The sequence below is a fragment of the Nerophis lumbriciformis genome, linkage group LG24, assembly GCF_033978685.3.
Source record: "Nerophis lumbriciformis linkage group LG24, RoL_Nlum_v2.1, whole genome shotgun sequence".
Taxonomy (NCBI): Eukaryota; Metazoa; Chordata; class Actinopteri; order Syngnathiformes; family Syngnathidae; genus Nerophis; species Nerophis lumbriciformis.
This window is the reverse complement of record NC_084571.2, coordinates 5952984-5970000: the sequence shown is the minus strand read 5'-3', so window position 1 is coordinate 5970000 and position 17017 is coordinate 5952984. Positions and strand designations below refer to the sequence as shown.

The 17017-nt window shown below is 41.8% G+C and overlaps 1 protein-coding gene across 1 annotated transcript in view; it reads right to left on the bottom strand.

The window, feature by feature from the left end:
* The window catches only part of slc1a9 (solute carrier family 1 member 9), an 85947-nt gene that overhangs the window by 52179 nt on the left and 16751 nt on the right, over window positions 1-17017 (bottom strand). Inside the window, exons 3-4 of the mRNA XM_061981406.1 lie at window positions 164-319; window positions 1-73 (exon numbers count right to left, since the gene is read on the bottom strand). The exon at window positions 1-73 is cut by the window's left edge and continues 137 nt beyond it. The gene's annotated coding sequence lies outside the window, so the exon portion shown is untranslated. The remainder of the gene's footprint in view (window positions 74-163; window positions 320-17017) is intronic.

Here is a 17017-nt window from a genome sequence, read left to right as displayed (position 1 = left end):
CAACAGCTTGACGCTCGGGGGCGACTCCCCCCTCCCTCGCGCACTCCCTCTCTGCCACAGGTCACTTTCTGGGCTGCGATCAAGGAAAAGAAGAATTATGCTGCATGCAAAAGAAAGGACTTTTTTAGGACACCCACCTGGAGGGCCAGAAAGAGGGACTTACCCTCCCGTCCACAGGGGGGCAGCGTGACTCTCTGCAGTGAGTGGAGGCAGCAGCACTGGCGCTTCCCTTTGATGGATCCTCTAGGTGCAGGAACCTTTAGCTGTAGTTTTTCACATACAGGAATCCCTCATTTATTGCTGTTAATTCGTTCCGGGCCTGACCGAGGAAAATGAATTTCCGTAAAAAAGGAATTATTCATTATAAACCCAATATTCTCAGAGCTAGAACATAAGAAAAAACGTTTTACAACCTTTACAAGCCCTTTGGACATAAAACACCCACATGGTTATGGTGTTATATGATATCAAACATGCATACAATTACAGTACGATACATCACATATTTCCAATTTCTCATTACAGCATGTACGAAAAGGAGTAGGAGGAAGCAAAGCTTATCGCATCATAGCAAAACACTTTTTTTTAAATGCAATCAGTAACAACAACGAATTAATACATAAACAAGTAAATAAATAGACAAATGAAATGGTTAATAATAATTATATTAATAATAGACAATGAAGAAAGTTCTTATAAATAGTTAAGTCATTTATGGTTCACATTATGAGATGAAAAAGATGATCAATTTTTTTTAAAGAAGGTTCAAGATGTTTTTAGGAGACTACTTCTTTGTACTTTGTGAACACTTTGAACAGCTTCTTAATCTGGATCATAATAGTACATTGCTCATTAATCTATTCCATAATTTAATTCCAAATACTGATATACTAAAGGTTTTTAGATTTAGATTTATTGGTCCCCTTGGGGAAATTCATTATAACTGCCGTACATTTAAACAATAGACTTTACACATCACAAAAAAAATAACAAAAATACATGACCAACACACATTTACAGGCTTGTCAGACAGGTCGGCCGGGCCTGCTGTTAAGGGCGGCTATAGCTGCAGGGATAAGGCTTTTCCTGAGGCGAGCCCTCCGGAATTTGATAGTTCTGTACCTGCGCCCTGATGGTAGTGGGATGATGTATTGGTGTAGTGGGTGAGTGATATCCTGGACTATTGTTTTTGCCAGTCGGGTGATGGACTTGTGGTTTAAGTCTGAAATGTTGGGTGTGGGTAGGCCGATGATTTTAGCTGCTATGTTTGTAATGCGTGTGAGTTTGGTCCGGTTGGTTACAGAAAGCATGGTTATTTAAGTGTTGTATGTGCATACAAATGTTTCAAGTTACATTTTTCTCTATGGTTATATTTCTCCTCTTTTGTTGAGAAGAATTGTTGTACATTCTTGGGTAGCAGGTTATAGTTTGCTTTGTGCATAATGTTGGCTGTTTGCTAATGCACCAAGTCATTGAATTTCAATAAATAAATGTTTTTTATTGTTCTCTATAACCAACATTACATTACATTATTATAACTGAACTTTTTTGGTAACAGGGTTAGCAAATGTCTGCCGTTTAAGGAAAGCAAAAATGATTTTTTATTATTATTGTAGCAACATGGTTCTTTTTGAGGTTTTTTGTGAGTGCTTGACAGTTTAGTTTGCCGTTGTTGAGTTTTGATAATTAAGAGATTTTGTTTATATATATATATATATATATATATATATATATATATGTATATATATATATATATATATATATATATAACACACACATACATATATACACATTTATACATTTATATATATGTATATATACAGACACACACACACACACACACATACACACACACACACACACACACAATCACACACACATACACACACAAACTCTCGCAATAGTGTCAAAATGTGCATTATTTTACTAAAATACAGACTTTTGTCAAAGTTAGAACCAATTATTCATGTTTACATTGTTTCTTATGGGGAACTGTGCTTCATTATACCAACTTTTTGATTTACGAACCATGTTCAAGAACCAATTAAGTTTGTAAATCTAGGTTCCACTGTAGTTTGTATTGTTAGTCAGCACATGCCTAAAAATATCTTGAGATAAATTCAAACAACGATGATTAGAGCTATTGAATAGGTGTACACTTAATAACATGACAAGTCGACTATCAAAATAGTCGTAGGTTGCAGCCCTAATGAAGACAGAGCTTTATATGTGAGGTTAATGTTTTTATTCAGGAGAAAGAAAACACAGAAAATTAAAAACAAAAACACCTACAAGGAGCAAATCAGGCGTTCTTAACCTTTTTGACCTAGGAGTTCAACTTTTTCCACTACAGAGGGGCCCACTAAAATATTAACAATGAATCAGTCATCTTACTTTTGTTACTTTTAATTTTAATCGTATTCAATAATTATATCTAACCTACTCAACACAGTGGAACAGGGGTTAGTGCATGTGCCTCACAATACGAAGGCCCTGAGTAGTCCTGAGTTCAATCCCGGGCTCGGGATCTTTCTGTGTGGAGTTTGCATGTTCTCCCCGTGACTGCGTGGGTTCCCTCCGGGTACTCCGGCTTCCTCCCACCGCCAAAAACATGCACCTGGGGATAGGTTGATTGGCAACACTAAATTGGCCCTAGTGTGTGAATGTGAGTGTGAATGTTGTCTATCTGTGTTGGCCCTGCGATGAGGTGGCGACTTGTCCAGGGTGTACGCCGCCTTCCTCCCGAATGAAGCTCAGATAGGCTCCAGCACCCCCCGCAACCCCAAAATGGACAAGCGGTAGAAAATGGATGGATGGATGGACTACTCAAAGTTTACAACCATGTGTTGTTGATGATGATATAAAAGCATGTGTTAGTCACAAAACATATCATTTATCCAACTTAAGGCTAAGGTCAGGCTGATTAGAGAAATAAGTACTATCCAAATATACTGCATAAGAATGGACTTATAAATAACAGACAAAAAATAAACTAACATACAATTATGTTGTTCTAAAATAATTCTACCACATGAATATGTTTCTTACCAAAACTGTCAATAAAATGAAAGTGGAAAACACACCTTCACCACTTTAATCATAATTTTTGCGCTTAAGAAACTTCTCTATGACTTAAGCTCCAGACTTCTGTTTGTTTGATATTGTCAATACTGCCACAGTGGTAGAAAAGTGTATTACAACTGTGTACTGCTGATACGGTCTACAGCTGAAAAAACAGATTTTTTTTTGGCGGCCCTCTAGGGGGCGCTCGCGGCCCAACAATGGAGTAAATAACGCATCGCTTGACAAGATGCAAACTCAAGTTTTGTGCGACTTTAGAGAGGTGTTTTTGGTCATTGATGAGCTCAGGGGCAGTCAGCAGTGTGGTAAATGATAATAAAACAACGACACACAACGACACAAGGAAGAGCACCCATATACACGCAAACACACACACACACACACACACACACACACACACACACACACACACACACACACACACACACACACACACACACACACAGTCCCACAGGAGTAACAGATGGAGACAAGCGGCAATGTGAACAGGGGGTTTGGTACAAGTGGGCCGCAGAGTCCATTGTGTGGTCGCTAGCACTGTAAGTCAATCCTGAGCTAATTGTTTGAGCATTTCAAACACAAAGTCTGCCAGTGAAATGTGATCCCGCCGGGTGTTGTACAGTGAGTAAAGTGTACAACCTGTAACATTCTCCCTCTGGCGAGACCAGAGGAGGCGAGGGAACGTGGAGGGTGTGTGTGTGTTGCACACTAGAAGGAGGTGTGGATTGTGTTAGCAGGCCTGCAAATAGATCATTACCAAGCATCCGTGGCGAGCGAGTGAAAGCGTAGCCGCGCCGGACGGATGGATAGCGTCCTGCAACGTGACACCGTGCCGGGACAGATACGAGGATGAGGACCGGCAATGGAGAGGTGACCTGTTTGGTGTGCGGTGGGGGGCCTGCAGTAAGAGGAGAGGGCTCAGCGATGCAGACGATGTAAACACGACGAGCTGCTGTGTGGCGCCCGGTGGCCCTTGCTTGCGACCAGACAGACTCGGAACACGGCCTGACGCACCAACGCCGCACACCGCCGTGTCTGCTTCTCATTAAGCGTTAAACCCAATTACCGAACGTAAGCCCTCCGCTCGCCCTAATGAGGACTTCGCAGCAGCGTCTGCTTTGCCCGATGTGAACATTCCATACGCTCGTTGAAGTTTCACGCAACAAAAAAAAAGGACTTGTAGTCGCATGTGTTGTTTGTTGTCAGAGCCCGTGTGCGTGTGTGCACACACTTACAGTAGCTGAGTGTGTGGCTTGGCTCCAGGCTCAGCTCGCTTCCTCTTTGACCTTTGCCTAAGCCAGCGCTTCTCAAGTAAATTTTGTCACGCCCCACCTCGGGGACATCATTGTTTTCACCCCCCCCCTAAATTGAAATATGATTGAGAACCTGATCAAATATATGTATTTTATTTATCCATACAAACCACTCTTTGACTACGTTTACACTGCAGGCCAATGGGGACCAAATCAGGTTTTTCGAAATCGGATTATTTCCAGCTGACTGTTTTGTTTATAAGTAAAATGTGATCTTTATCTTAAGTTGAGTTTTTGTGTAAAAGTAGACAGTTTTATGTCGTCCACAGCTCCTTTACCACATGGGGTCCCCCAGGGCTCAATCCTTGCCCCAATTTTATTTGCGCTTTACCTTCTCCCCCTTGGTTCTATTTTTAGGAAGTACAGTATTGCATTTCATTTTTATGCCGATGATTGCCAGATTTATTTTCCCATGGCACAAAATAACACGGTTCAACGTCTTATTGACTGCCTGCACGACATCAAAGTCTGGCTTTCAGCTAACTTCCTGAGCCTAAATGAAGATAAAACAGAAGTTATGTTGTTCGGTCCAAGTCGCTCTCCCTCCCCCAACGTTGACCTCGGCACTCTGACCCCGTATCTCAGCGACTCTGTCACAAACCTGGGGGTAAAGTTTGACTCAGATTTTAAATTCGAAAAACAAATCAGCAGCGTCGTTCAAAAAAGCTTTTATCAATTACGCCAAATAGCGAAAGTGAAACCGCTTCTATCAAGACATGATCTCGAGAAATTAATCCACGCTTTTATCTCGACTCGTCTTGATTACTGTAATGCCCTGTATGTAGGCATTAGCCAGGCCTCCCTCGCCCGCCTGCAGCTCGTGCAGAACTCTGCTGCTCGTCTGCTAACACAGACCCGCAGACGTGAGCACATCACCCCTATTTTAGCGTCCCTTTACTGGCTCCCTGTGCGTTACCGAATACATTTTAAACTCCTTTTATTTGTTTTTAAATGTCTAAACAACCTCGCGCCAACCTATCTCTCCGACCTCCTTCAGCCTTACTGCCCCACCCGATCCTTAAGATCAGCCGATCAGCTGCTGTAGACGGTCCCTGACACAAGGCTGAAGCTTAGAGGTGACAGAGCTTTCGCCGTTGCTGCTCCCAAGCTCTGGAACGACCTACCCCTGAGTGTTAGACAAGCCTCCTCTCTTCCTGTTTTTAAATCTCTCTTAAAAACATACTTTTATTCCATGGCTTTTAACACTGAGTGATATCCATCCTGCAATGGCGCCCCATAATACACCTGCTGTGATCCTGTTTTTATGTTTTTATGTTTTTATTAATTCTATTTTAATTATTTATTTTTTATCGTGTTCTGTTTGTGTTGTGTTGTGTTTGCTCGGTACTCGTTTTATCTTTTAACCTGCTCATTGTACAGCACTTTGGCTACCCCTGTGGTAAATTTTAAATGTGCTCTATAAATAAAGTTGATTTGATTTGATTTGATTTATCTGACTTCTGTACAAACGCGCACAGGACCTAATGTGGCCTCCACATCACTGGTATGATAAAGTCAAAACAAAGGAAGTTCACTGGATTTCGTAAACGGATAAGGAAGTCGGTACTTCATGTCACGAGGGAGGTGCTGGACATTGAGTCCGAGTGGACCATGTTACGTACCTCTATTGTCGAGACATCCGATTGGAGCTGTGGCCACAAGGTGGTTGGTGCCTGTCATTGCGGTAATCCTAATGGCGGTAATGCCGTTAAGCTGAAGAAAGAGTCCTATCGGGTCATTTTGGCTCATGGGACTCCTGAGGCAGCGGACAGGTACCGACAGGCCAAGCGGTGTGTGGCTTCAGCAGTCGCGGAAGCAAAAACTCGGGACATGGGAGGAGTTCGGGGAAGCCATGGAAAACAACTTCCGGACGGATTCAAAGCAATTCTGGACCATCATCCGCCACCTCAGGAAGGGGAAGCAGTGCACTGTCAACACTGTATGGTGATGATGGTGTTCTGCTAACCTTGACTGTGGATGTTACTGCTTACACTATTATGTTAGATCCACTATGGACTGGACTCTCACAATATTATGCTAGATCCACTATGGACTGGACTAGGGATGTCCCGATCCAGGTTTTTGCACTTCCGATCCGATACCGATATTGTTTTTGCACTTTCGATCCGATACCGATACTGGCCTATCCGAGCATGTATTAAAGTTTAAAGTTATTTAGCCTACTTAGTTGTCAGAATCATGTTGAAAAGGGTTTTAGTACTCTTGATAACAACTAGCCAGCTGAATTAGGGGAGTTTGAATAATACACAATGGTTGGTAACAAGAAACTGACCTGTTTATTCAAGGATAAACACAAAATAGACAAAATTATACATGACAAACAGAAATGGCATCTTTGAACTAGAAGGCTGGGCGATATGACCTTTTTTTAATATTGCGATATTTTAAGGCCATATATAACACGATATATATCTCAATATTTTGCCTAAGCCTTGAATGAACACTTGATGCATATAATCACAGCAGTATGATGATTCTATGTGTCTACATTAAAAAACATTCTTCTTCATACTGCATTAATATATGCTACTTTTAAACTTTCATGCAGAGAAGGAAATCACAACTAAAAAATCACTCTTTTTTTCATACGGTGTTGATCTGGAAATGTTTGCCTCGGCATTTTGATGGTGCGGACGTGTGGCACCGAATGGAGATAAGCGTCTCGACAGACGTTACAATATTTGAACAATGATGACGAAAACTGTTTTCTCTGTCGTGTCCGTGTGTCGAAAATTGTTATGCGCTTATTTTTTTTATTTGATTTTGTGCGTGGCATAGATTTGCCGTGCGCAGAGGACGCTTGAGCAGTGCGCAATTTCACAGGCGCGCACGGCTGCGCTAGCATCACAGCTAACGTTAGCCATGCTGCTACCTCTCTGCTGGGAGAGGGCGTATACGTATGTGACGTATGTCGTGACAGTATGTGACGTGTGTCGTGACAGTATGTGACGTGTGTAAGAAGGTGTGCTCGCTGTCTGTGAGAAGGAGACACAGGAAAGAGTGAGAAGAGCCTGTCGTGTAATGCCAGCAGCTAAAAAGCAACTGTGTGAGAATCCACAGACGTGTGGATGTGTTGAAGGTGTGCTGGAAAATGCGGAACGGAAATTAGGGAGAAGCAGAAAAGTGGAATGTATTATTTAAATCGGTGCGTTGGAAAACACGGCCCGGTTTTTCTTTTCAAAACTGGATCTGGATCGGCATTTTCCCATGCCTTGCCGATACGCAATTTTTTGCAAATATCGGCGGCCAATCCGATCCAAATATCGGATCGGGACATCCCTAGACTGGACTCTCACACTATTATGTTAGATCCACTATGGACTGGACTCTCACAATATTATGCTAGATCCACTATGGACTGGACTCTCACACTATTATGTTAGATCCACTATGGACTGAACTGTCATGTCATCACAATGACATTTAGGGCTATATAAATAATTGATTGATTGATTGATCCCATTGGGTTGAGTTTTTTCTTGCCCTGATGTGGGATCTGAGCCGAGGATGTCGTTGTGGCTTGTGCAGCCCTTTGAGACACTTGTGATTTAGGGATATATAAGTAAACTTTGATTGATGTTGTGATCGGTGGAAAGAATACTTGAAAGACCTCCTCAATCCCACCAACACCTCTTTCTATGAGGAAGCAGTGCCTTGGGAATCTGTGGTGGGCTCTCCTATTTCTGGGGCTGAGGTTGCCGAGGTAGTTAAAAAGCTCATCGGTGGCAAGGACCCCGGGGTGGATGAGATCCGCCCGGAGTTCCTTAAGGCTCTGGATGCTTTGGAGCTGTCTTGGTTGACAAGAGTCTGCAACATCGCGTGGACATCGGTGGTGGTACCTCTGAATTGGCAGACCGGGTTGGTGGTTCCTCTCTTTAAGAAGGGGAACCGGAGGGTGTGTTCCAACTATTGTGGGATCACACTCCTCAACCTTCCCGATAAGGTCTATTCAGGTGTGCTGGAAAGGAGGCTACACCAGATAGTCGAACCTCGGATTCAGGAGGAATAGTGTGGTTTTCGTCCTGGTCGTGGAACTGTGGACCAGCTCTATACTCTCGGCAGGGTCCTTGAGGGTGCATGGGAGTTTGCCCAACCAGTCTACACGTGCTTTGTGGACTTGGAGAAGGCATTCGACCGTGGCCTCCGGGAAGTCCTGTGGGGAGTGCTCAGAGAGTATGGGGTATCGGACTGTCTGATTGTGGCGGTCCGCCCAGAAAAGGGTGGAGTGCCATTTCCGGATTGGGGAAGAGATCTTGCCCGAAGTGGAGGAGTTCAAGTACCTCGGAGTCTTGTTCGCGAATGAGGGAAGAGTGGATCGTGAGATAAACATGTGGATTGGTGTGGCTTCTTCAGTACTGCGTACGCTGTATCGATCCGTTGTGGTGAAGAAGGAACTGAGCCTGAAGGCAAAACTCTCAATTTACTGGTCTATCTACGTTCCAACCTCACCTATAATCATAAGCTTTGGGTTATGACCGAAAGAACAGGATTACGGGTACAAGTGGCCGAAATGAGTTTCCTCCGCCGGGTGGCGGGGCTCTCCTTTAGAGATAGGGTGAGAAGTTCTGTCATCTGGGAGGAGCTCAAAGTAAAGCCGCTGCTCCTCCACATCGAGAGGAGCCAGATGAGGTGGTTCGGGCATCTGGTCTGGATGCCACTCGAACGCCTCCCTAGGGAGGTGTTTAGGGCATGTCCGACTGGTCGGAGGCCACAGGGAAGACCCAGGACACGTTGAGAAGACAATGTCTCCAGACTGGCCTGGGAACGCCTCGGGATGTCCCGAGAGGAGCAGGAGGAAGTGGCAGGGGAGAGGGAAGTCTGGGCTTCTCTGCTAAGGCTGCTGCCCCCGCAACCTGACAACCCGACCTCGGATAAGCGGAAGAAAATGGATGGATGGATAGATTCCAAACGGATTCGGACTACCTCCTGATGTGGCCCAAATCTGATTTGAAGCACATTGGAGAATGTGGACGGGCAAAAAAATATCCGATCTGTGACACTTGAGGGCATCAACATGCCACCGAGCTGAAGACTTTTGTCACGCCTCTACCCCCTTGACACCTTGTCATATACTTAAGTATACTTGGCCATTTCTTGGTTGAGTATGTTGATTCATTCAAGCAGTGCTGCCACCAAGCTGTAGGTTTGGTTATCATTCAAGAATTAAAAAAAAGACCCTAATACTGGAAGTCCGTTGCTTCTCAGCCATCCCCCCCCGTCCCCCCTCCCCCCGACACCTCATCGCACCCACCCGGTGGCACCCGCTCTATTTGAGAAGCACTGGCCTAAGCTGTGAAACGGCGCCTGATTTTTCTGCACCTGTGCCAAATATGTCACTAGTAACGTGTGCTGACGGCTGCCAGACGGTCAGACGGGAGGTGACACGCTCATCAGAGTCTGACCGCCCCAGCCCCACACACTAACCCTTCCCACAGTCACCTTTGACCCTTTACCTCTTTTCCACCGCGGATAGAGCCGGGACATTTCCAGGAGGCTTTGGCTAATTGGGTCAGATTGCAGCGAGAGGTGCATTACCCCTGAAATTGGAACCATGTGTCGCTTTACATCACTATACGTGCGCGTGTGTATGTTTGTGTGTTTGTGTGTGTGTGTGTGTGTGTGTGGTAATGGCGGACACGTCTACTTGCTAGCCATATCAGGCCAATGATTGAAGACACGATGACAGAGGTGGAAAATGGCCAACAAATCAGACTAGAAGAGCAGGAGAGGGAAAGTAAGGATCAATGTGGGTGGGATGATATAGTAAGGTGGGGTACGTAATTGATGCACGCACACACACGTCCAGCGCCATGACAGCTCAGCTATTTGCAGCAATTGAGATAATAGCTGGTTTCCAATTATGTTCTCCATTGAAGAAGGATGTCCGAGAAGTAACACACACATCGGTGTGTGTACGTGTGAGACTGTTCTCCAGGTAAAATGTCATGTCCTCAGATGAACTCGTCCGCATCAGGCAAAGTCCAAACGTTTCCATGGCAACAAGGGTCGCATCGTTGGGCGGCGGCGGCAAAGCCTCGCTGAGTTCACGTACGAGGCAGGCAGGACCGCGGCATAAATCGGATCAGGTTTGTATTTAAGGGGGGATTTAATGATTGAATGACAATCTGTTTGGGTTCAAACCTACGTTTTTTTGTCCGAAACACAAATCCTCCAAAGAGAAAAACAGGAATTGTTGGTTTGATTGCTGTCTTTTTCACATGAACTCAAAGCTGCAATTTCAAGGACTTTGTCGTCCAGTTTGGTTCTGTTTGCATTTTTAGGCAGCACTTTTTTTGCAAAAATAAAATATTAATCACCATTTTCTTGCTTAGAATTCAGATCTTCATTCTCTGGGACATTTTTTTTTTTTCAAACCCACATACACCATGCTCAAGGCCGTGTGTTTTTAAAGAAATCACTTAGAGGTTATGTATTTGCTTCTTTTGAGCCTGATTCGAAACATTTCTACTATGTTACCTTACATTTATGTATCTGTAGGAGTGTGTGTGTGCTAGCGGCCCAGCAGAGACAAAGATATTGGAGACTAGTGTTCCAATTAACGCTGTTATATGATACCGGCGTAACGATGTTACTTTGTATTACCGTATTTTTCGGAGAATAAGTCGCACCGGCCGAAAATGCATAATAAAGAAGGGAAAAAACATATATAAGTCGCACTGGAGTATAAGTCACATTTTTTGGGGACATTTATTTGATAAAACCCAACACCAAGAATAAACATTTGAAAGACAATTTGAAATAAATAAAGAATAGTGAACAACAGGCTGAATAAGTGTACGTTATATGACGCATAAATAACCAACTGAGAACGTGCCTGGTATGTTAACGTAACATATTATGGTAAGAGTCATTCAAATAAATATAACATATAGAACATGCTATACGTTTACCAAACAATCTGTCACTCCTAATCGCTAAATTCGATTAAATCTTATACGTCTAGTCTCTTACGTGAATGAGCTAAATAATATTATTTGGTATATTACGGTAATATGTTAATAATTTCACACATAAGTCGCTCCTGAGTATAAGTCGCACCCCCCGGCCAAACTACGAAAAAAACTGCGATTTATAGTCCGAAAAATACGGTAGTAATGAGTAATCCAATTAGTTACCTTTATGTACGTTATTTGATGTAACGTGGCACGCAATTTTTTAATGTGGTTGCATGTCAACATAACAGTGCCAGAAGCACAGCAAGTTCAATGCAGGAAATATCTTTTTACTAATAAAAGCAACAACGAGTCCAACACTAAAATGAACTTGTAATCAAAAAGAAAGAGTCAACATCACACAGCAAACACACACAACATGTAAGTACATTCACACATACACACTACGACTTCGAGGGAACAACAAATCAACGATTTAAGTGACAAGCTTGCAGTCCTACAATACCCTGTTTGTGGACAAGGAGACTACAGCCATGGAAGCACATAACGCAATAATTACATCGCTTAGTATTAATTACACCTATTAAAGAGTAATTTTGTTGATAATTCAATCAGTTTTTTGGCAAGGTAATGAGTAACTATATATTTATTTAATTTTTATAATTTTCAAACATTGGTGGAGACAGACAAGAGTGTTAACTTAGTTTCTTTCATTTCGCTATAAATAACTCAAGAACTTATGGGCGTAATTTCAACAAACTTTCAGGAAATGCCCAAAATGGGATAAGGAGCAAGTGATTACAATTTGGGACTGATCCAGATCATTTATACTACGTAACCTTACGTTTATGTTACGAGCTTAAACTTCGGCCCCGCCTCCACCTACAGAGACAAAGACAGTCGATGAAAAAAGGCTTCACTCCGTTTTCATTCCGCTATAGATAGCTCACAAGGTTATGGGCTGATTTTCATTCAACTTTAAGAATATGGGATAAGGAACCAGTGATTACATTTTGGGTTTGGATTGAGGACTATTTTACTATTGGGAGGTAGGGCTAGACGAAGGTCTGCACTTTCCCAATTATTTTTATATATTAGGGTTGGCATTGTCTAAATCTGCTTTCAAAAAACGTCCAATAGTCTTTGTGTCGTTCTTCATTGGAGGTCACTTCAGGACAGTTAACTTTTCTTGATCGAAAGGAATAAAAAGACAAAATATTAGAGGTGGAATCTTTGGGCTCCTCACAATTCTATCCTATTCAAATTCTTGGTGTGATGACTTGATTCAGAATCAATTCTCAATTTAACAAGATTCTCGATTGAAACCAATTCTTGCAATGTATCATTTGGTATGATAGTTATAATAAAATCTTTTTAAAAGAGGTTACAGGTTACAAAACCTCTTTTTGGTTGCTGACTTATGACGTATATGCGCAGCAAGTAAGCATGCCAATGGCCTAAAAAGGTCTTATTAAAAATTGCATTACCGAAAAGAAAAAAAAAAGATTTTTGAAAAATAAACAAATAATAATTTGTAATTGCGTTTCGGATTAGAAGCATTACTAAAAAATAATCCATCAAGTCAAAAACACGCTCGTTCACTCTATAAAAGATTAATGCACGTAACAACGACAAATGATAGCCAGAGCGCCTTGCTGGCCAGAGCAAAAAGGCCAACTCGCCCTGACCATGCAGAGAGATGCGCTGGGGGAGAACGTGTATAATGTTTGTTGGTGATGCAGCTTGTTGGGTCAAATATTTCAAAATTCATAGATATTTATAAATTAGCATGTAAGTATGATTAAATATTGAGATTTTGGTGCAACATTGCATTGGAAATTAAACATTTTATTAAAAAAGCTTTGGAAAAGACGGTGAAGGTCATTAGAGTGGACTTATTTTACCTCTGTGTTATTAAAGCATATTTCTAAAATGTGGGTGTGGTCATAGCTACAAAAACATTATAAGGCTGCAGTAACAGGAAGTGGGTAAACTTCAGCTGGCCTGCCAACGCGTGCAATGACGTGATAACACCGACGACAGGCCTGCGCCCTTTTGACAACTTTTGTTTGTTCGCTCTTTAACGACGCACAACTTTCTCCCTCTGCAACTCTCACTATGTGACCCGAGGCGCAAATATCTGAGAGCACGCAGGGCGAGTCGAGACAAAGACGGAGACTCGAAGAACGGTGGGAGGGTTTGGAGAATTTCAAGTGACTGACACTAAACGCCAAGGAGGAGGAATGCTGCGATGGAGACACCAAGGTGTGTGTGCGCGCGCGTGTGTGCTGATGGTGAAGATCCCACACAGGAATCGCTCATATCTAATTTTAGTGTTGCTACTGAGCATCGTTAAAAGTGTCTTACATATACGGTTGAACCTCAAACAGAACTCATTTGCAACTTTTTCCACATCAAAAAGGCTAAAACACTCAAATAACACGTCAGAAATTGAATAGTTCATAGAGGTTCTAAGATTGGACCTGCCGTGGTCGACTTAAAGGGGAACTTCACCTTTTTTGTTTTTTATTTTGCATATTGTTCACAATCATTACGAGAGACAAGTACACGTTTTTTTCTTTAGGTTTTTAAAGATGATAAAAAAAACGCTTGGAAGATGCGGCTAATAAGCCTTCTAAGCTCTCTAAAACAACTTTAAAACCCTCCATCAATGTTTTATATACACACTGCAAGTCTATATATAATGTAGTAACAGACACCTTCATAACAATATGTAATATGTACAATATTTACCGTATTTTAGTCATTTTAAGCATTGCCTGAACAGATTTCCTCAGAGCATTTCTTTCCGTTTCCATAGCAGCGCACTTCCGACTTCCGGCAACAAATGTGTGTCTTATTCCGGAAACAAACGCGAGTGTGTTTTATAACCATGGCAGACTTGGTAACAAACAACAAAGAAGACTACTTTTGGACAAATGAGGATTCACAACCTTATCTTTTTTAACCTGAGTATACGGAGGATGAACTACTGCTTAAAGAAGCCAGCACAAAGAGAGAGTGAAACGTTGGAGCAGACGGATGCGGAGAGAGAGAGAGGTCAGGGAGACTTTGACGCTGTAAATGTGGAACTTGGAGCCAAGCTTTTCCACATAAATGGAGTGTTTTGATTGATTGATTGATTGAGACTTTTATTAGTAGGTTGCACAGTGAAGTACATATTCCATACAATTGACCACTAAATGGTAACACCCGAATAAGTTTTTCAACTTGTTTAAGTCGGGGTCCACTTAAATTGATTCATGATACAGATATATACTATCATTTATACTATCATCATAATACAGTCATCACACAAGATAATCATCAGGGTGTATACATTGAATTATTTACATTATTTACAATTCGGGGTGTGGAGGGGGGTCTGGGGGGTTAGGTTTGGTTGTTATCATCAGTCATCAACAATTGAGAACAGAGAAATGGATATTGAAACAGTGTAGGTCTGACTTGGTAGGATATGTACAGCAAGCAGTGGACATAGAGAGAGAGAGATCAGAAGGCATAAGAAAAATATCTGCATTTGATTGTTTACATTTGATTATTAACAACAATCCGGGGAGGGTGTTAGTTTAGGGTTGAAGTTGCCTGGAAGTGTACTTTTATTGCGGTTTTGAAGGAGGATAGAGATGCCCTTTCTTTTATACCTGTTGGGAGCGCATTCCACATTGATGTGGCATAGAAAAAGAATGAGTTAAGGCCTTTGTTAGATCGGAATCTGGGTTTAACGTGGTTAGTAGAGCTCCCCCTTTTGTTGTGGTTATGGCGGTCATTTACGTCAAGGAGGTAGTTTGACATGTACTTCGGTATCAGGGAGGTGTAGCGGATTTTATAGACTAGGCTCAGTGCAATTTGTTTTACTCTGTCCTCCACCCTGAGCCAGCCCACTTTGGAGGAGTGGGTAGGAGTGAGGTGGGATCTGGGGTGGAGGTCTAGAAGTAATCTGACTAGCTTGTTCTGGGATGTTTGGAGTCTAGATTTGAGGGTTTTGGAGGTGCTAGGGTACCAGGAGGTGCATGCGTAATCGAAAAAGGGTTGAACGAGAGTTCCCGCCAGAATCTTCATGGTGCTTTTGTTGACCAGAGAGGAGATTCTATAGAGAAATCTTGTTCGTTGGTTGACCTTTTTGATTACCTTGGTTGCCATTTTATCACAGGAAAGATTAGCCTCTAGAATGGAACCTAGGTAGGTGACCTCATCCTTCCTGATGATAACAATGTCACCCACTTTTATAGTGAAGTCATTGACTTTCTTAAGGTTGATGTGGGACCCAAACAGGATGGATTCCATTTTACACAAATGTTTAACAAAAATAAACCGCAAAAAACATCCCCAAGCAGCTGTACTAAACGCACAACTGTCCACGAAGGGAGTCACTATAATAATGGTCATGATACACACTGAACGTCATGCGTGTTATTACCACCACATACGCTGTCGAGCTAGCTGTGTACAAACAAAACTAATACTTTACAGATACTGTAATATGATTGTTCATGTTTTTCAGTCAGTACAGATTGGTGTCCTATCGCATTGTGTTGTGCATTACAAACTCAAACTTGATTCGGTAGCTTACGCAGAAGATAGCTTATCTCTTGCCTTAGTCAGCTTTAACGGCTAATATCGAAGCATGCCGATGTCTTACTCCGATGAAAAAAAGAGTTCCTCAGTGTTCGCTCTTACAATAACAATGTCGCTACAGCTTGGTTATTATACAGGTTACAGAACGAAAATGAAGTATTGTTGGCGGTTTTTGAATGCATTTTTAAAGTGATTTAGAGGTGAAATTGATTGCTCCCATTAGCTGCATTGATAGCCACCTAGGACAAGCCAATTTTTACATGTTAGACTGCAAAAAAAACAATATTTTGTCATTTTGTCTTTCATAATGATTGTAAACAAAATTCCCTAAAAAATGCAGGGTACACACTTAAAGGGGTGATATTAGGATTTTTTTCGACATGTAAAACACTTCCTTGCATAAAATTTAACGGTGGTTCTTCAGTCAAAATTTTGAATAGATTATGTTCAGCAGACCGTTTTCAAGCCGCTTTCTGACCTTCTATTCAGGATGCACCATTTTCAACAAAGTCTTCTCCCCGTCAGCTATGTTGTAGTTTTTAGCGCTTACATATGGAGTCTAATGACAGATTAAGTTAGAAATATACGCTAATTGTTGATAATAAAGGTAAATTATTGGTATTGTTCATTATCAATAGCGATATTTCTATTGGTATTTGTATTGATCCATTTGTAGTGTAATAATGCTCATTGTCATTTCTGTATTATTTTTTATTTTTCGCTAACTGCTTATTTGCTATTACTTTTACCATCATATTTGTACATGTCATATTTGCTGATGTTGCTCTATTGTTGTTGTTGTTGTTGTTTGCTGTTGTTGTTTTTGTCTCTCTGTCTAATCCCCCTCTTGTCCCCACAATTTCCCCCTCTGTCTTCTTTTTTTTTCTCTTTCTATCCCCTCCTGCTCCGGCCCGGCTGCACTAAATGATAATATAAATACATTTAATAAAGTCAAATACAAATAAGGCAACAAGAGAAGTATCCTACACTTCTCTTTTGTAAAGTAAATCTGAACAGCCGACATGGGCATCTACATCAACTATATGATTTGCCTGAGAAGCTGGACAGGACACAAAAAAAGAAAAAAAA